The 4,487-nt window shown below is 38.0% G+C and overlaps 1 long non-coding RNA gene across 1 annotated transcript in view; it reads right to left on the reverse strand.

The window, feature by feature from the left end:
• Positions 1 to 2,640: 2,640 nt before the first annotated feature.
• LOC122141505 overlaps positions 2,641 to 4,487 on the reverse strand; it is a 2,506-nt gene continuing 659 nt past the window's right edge. The window contains exon 2 of the long non-coding RNA XR_006157852.1: positions 2,641 to 2,786. This is a non-coding gene — a long non-coding RNA (uncharacterized LOC122141505). The remainder of the gene's footprint in view (positions 2,787 to 4,487) is intronic.

The raw sequence follows: 4,487 nt of genomic DNA on the forward strand, positions 1-4,487 counted from the left end.
TTTAGCTCTGTTGTTTTGTACTAGATATCTTGTTCTGGACGTATCTTGTAGAGTGCAGACTATATATATGGATTTTGTAGAACATGAAATAATCATGCATTGATAAAATAACTGGGAGAAATAAAACATTAAATGACAATATTAAGTGTTCCTGTGACTCAGTGGTAGAGCATTGTGTTACCAGCGCAAAAGCTTGTGGGTTTGATTCCCAGGGAACACTTATTAGGTAAAAAATGTTAGCCTGAATGCACTGTAAGTCACGTTGGATAAAAGCGTCTGCTAAATGGGTACATTTAATTTAATTTTAATTTAATTTAACAGAAGAGTTTTAAAAAACTGCCCCTTGTGAAAATAGAGCAATAGAAAGGTGAAATTTGAGAGATGTGTTTCTCGTTCATAGATTTTTGGGGAACTACCACAAATGGTGTTCACACAGACTATAAAATCTGACTGATGAGGAGGATCATGTATATCTTTGCAATGGTCCACATAAAACTTCATATAAAGCATGTTGTTGTCACACTTGCCTAATGGCTAAATAAAAAATGTTGTTTCTACTCGCCTAAAATCATCACCAGAGATGCTGATGTCCAGTTAAATGTACTCAGAACAGATCAGTCTCTGTGGTTTTTCCTTGTAACGGCTGCTGCAGCTTTATTTCACTTCTGAGGTTTAAGTTCAACTAGGGCTGGAGATAAAAGTCTTTCACACACAGTCTGGCCTGAGCTCAACTAGACGAAAATCAGCTCAGACAGTCACTTTTCTGAAGAAAAAAAAAGAAAAAAAAAAAAAAAAGAGTTCACTTTACCACAGTGTTCAGAGACTAACTTTAATTTCAAAGCCAAGAAGAAAGCATGTGATCATTTCAAAACTACAAGATTAAAGATAATCCTTGATTAAACCAAAGCCATTTATTTTAACTTTAACAAGATCTTTAATAAGTGACTGAAAAATAAACTTTGTCTGTTTTCCAGTGTTTGCTGATCCAGATGCAGTGAAGCCAGTGTCAGTGACGGAGGGAGAATCAGTCACTCTACAGACTCGTGTTACTGAAATACAGAAACGTGATCTGATAACATGGACATTTGGACATCGGGAGACTCGAATAGCTCTAATCAGTAAAGAAGAGGAGGGAATTGTCTCCACATATGATGATGTTCCTGATGGGAGATTCAGAGGCAGACTGAAGCTGGACAATCAGACTGGATCTCTGATCATCACAGACACCAGAACCACAGACTCTGGAAATTATACAGTAAACATCAAAGGCACAAATCTGATCACATACAGATTCAATCTTACTGTCTATGGTAAGTCACAGCTTCAGTTGTGCTTGTTCTGTCTATGCTATTTATTAGAAAAACTAATCTTAATATGGGCTTCTTACCAGTGGCTTAACTTTCATGATTTGGAATTAATTTCTAAAACATTTGATGGTCCTCTGTCACTCCCACAGCTTACAAGAATGCATACATACACATAAGAATATAACACTGTAATTACAATTACAATCTGAAGGTCTCTAAAGCATTGTTTCACAAAATATGAAAAGGTTCATTGTGTTTGTTGTCTGCCCTTATATACTACTATCCCTCAGGAAATTTCACAAAATACCTTATTCTATTTACTTTTAATGAAAAGTTGGATTCTGCTTAGGCAAAATTTGGGTTAATTTCATTTGCATAGCATTTTTCACAATACCCATTGTTTCACAGCAGCTTTACAGAAAGTCACGTGAACATGTACATAGTAATATATGTTTGCAGTGTCTCAGACTCACACTTGATTGGTTGAATATACTTCAGAGATTTAAATATTAATAGTTTTGTTTAATGTTTAAATCTTTTTCTTATGGCAAACAACCCATAGAAACGTGGGAGTGAGCTTTGCACAGACACTTAAAATATAGTTCACTTTAATATATTTTAAAATAAGCAAGTATTTCTGTAAGTTAAGATTTAAAGAAGTGTCACAATTTATAGCAACACATTAGCTATAAATACAAAGGAAGAAGTGACCCTAGAGACAGATTACTGAACAATATATCAAGAAGCATTTCAAGAAGTCAGCAATGTCTTGTCAATTACTCCCTAAATTATTCTTTTTTTCCAGCTCATCTGTCTGTTCCTCTCATCAGCAGTAACTCTTCACAATGTTCATTATCATCATCATCATCATCTTCACAGCAGAATTGTTCATTGGTGTGTTCAGTGGTGAATGTGAGTCATGTGACTCTCTCCTGGTACAAAGGAAACAGTTTATTGTCCAGCATCAGTGTGTCTGATCTCAGCATCAGTCTCTCTCTACCTCTGGAGGTGGAATATCAGGAGAAAAACAGCTACAGCTGTGTGCTCAACAATCCCATCAGCAACCAGACCACACATCTGAACATCACTCAACTCTGTCAACCATGTTCAGGTACAGCAGCACATATGCATTTACTGAATTAATTTGTTGATTTTACCAAGACTGATAACTTAAGATGCAAGAAATGATGAATGAGCTTCTGTCATCATGTACACGTGCATTATCTAAACGGTCTGGATTTTTTTTTTTTTCTGTTGAGAAGAAAATTAGATATGTTTGAGTTCATGTCAGAGACTAAAATCAGCTTAAAAAAAAAATCTAATTTCAATTTACCATTGGTTTCATTTGTTTTTGTTTTTTTTCAGAGGTTCACGTCAGTTGTTGTGATACAGTTGAAGCTGTGATGCGATTGGTTGTCACTGCTCTGATGGGCGTGGCTGCTGCAGCTGCTGCTGTTCTTCTGGTCAATGACATCAGATCTACAGAGAAGAGGTTAAAAGAAAACAGAACAGATATCAAATATTCAAGCATATATGGCTGGAGTTTTATCTTAAGAGATGACTATATGTATGGTCCAATTGTTTAATGATGGCATAATGATTTTTTGCTCTCCATCTGATGGCCAAAACAATTAATATTTTTTAATATTTCATTTCTTTTTTTAAATGTTGCTCTTTTTTTTACATTTCTTTTTTCAACTGCACACTGTTTTTATCTTTCTCTTCTTAATTTGTTATGTTGAATTTTTATTTTGTTTCATTATTATATGCAGCAACCCCTAAAATACAAAAGTAAAATTATTTGTTGCAATTTGTCCAGTGCTCCTTAAATAAGAGGTGAGCCCCTTGAGCAAGGGCACTGAACCCCCAAACTGCTTCATCCTTAACACAGCAATAGCTAGCTGCCCTATGCTCCGGGTGTGGGTGGTGTGTGTGTGTGTTCACTACTCACTGATGTGTGTGTGTGTGTGTGTGTGTGTGTGTGTCTGTGTGTGTGCACTTGGATGGGAGAGATGCAGAGCACAGATTCCGAGCATGGGACACATTACTTTCACTTTCACTTCTTTTATTTCCAGTCGGATTTCTTTTAAGTCCGTGGCTGCAAGATCAGTTAGTTGTGTTTTTACTCACCTCTTCCCTTTTTTGTTCTTTCTTTCTCTTTCTTTCAGTGATTCTGTTTGTTAAAAGCACGTGTTGACTAACGCTTTAATGGAGTAATTTAATTATCTAATGTACTAAAAATGCCTCAGTGTAACTTTAATACTTGTAGTGTGTGTGCACACTGAGCAGTGTTTCTATTTAATACTGAGTGATTGTGCTGGAAGAGTGGAACCTGTAGTTAAAGCGCAAGAGAGATGGAGCCAGAATACAGTGATGGTGCTTGTTGGTTAAAAGGCAGTAACTGTGCTTAGTTTCCGGTGCAGTGATGTTCTATCAGTGAGTTACATTAGTTCAAGGCAGCATGGTGTGCTAAGGTCAACTCTGGGTGAGATTTGAGTATTTGAGATTTGATAGGTTTAATAATTTATAAGAAGTGATTTGGTTAAGTTTTAGAAATATAAACACAGTATAAATGGTAGTTCCCTTTCCAAGGGAACTTCGAACTTTCATAAATCCTCTATAGGGAATTGGCTATGGGGGAACACTCGTCATTGACCCGTGTCTGGAAGCATACAAATGAAAAAACACCAACTTGAGTTGGCCGGCGATAGCCTCTGACGCCACTACCGTGCTAGGCTATAAAACAGGCGCCGGGAGACAAGCCGTCATTCTCTTTCTTCGTCTCTCACTGGCTGGCTTTTGTTTGAGCGTGCATCTGAGCAGAACCCGGTAAAAGGCTCTGCTGCTCTGTCTATCACTTGGCGACTACTAACCCAAGCGTTTGAACAATGTATGCATCCAGCGCCATGCGGCATTGTTTGGCTTACCTGATGACCTTTACCTGCGATCTTTACGTGATTTGTTTGGGTAAAGAGCACGACGCTGGCGTCTTTGAGGAGGCAATCTGGCGGTACTGGCGCAGCATTTTTCAAGAAAAAGCTCCGCCTCGCTCGGCTCTCTCTTCCAAAAAAGGCAGCCACCTGCTTCCCCAAGGGTTCAGGACTCCGGCCAGCCAGTTGAGGCACGGAGGAGAAATGGGAGCCTGGAGAGAATTTCTTAGTGGATCTGTCTGAATGGCTT

The sequence above is a fragment of the Cyprinus carpio genome, chromosome B22 (genome assembly GCF_018340385.1).
Source record: "Cyprinus carpio isolate SPL01 chromosome B22, ASM1834038v1, whole genome shotgun sequence".
Classification (NCBI taxonomy): domain Eukaryota; kingdom Metazoa; phylum Chordata; class Actinopteri; order Cypriniformes; family Cyprinidae; genus Cyprinus; species Cyprinus carpio.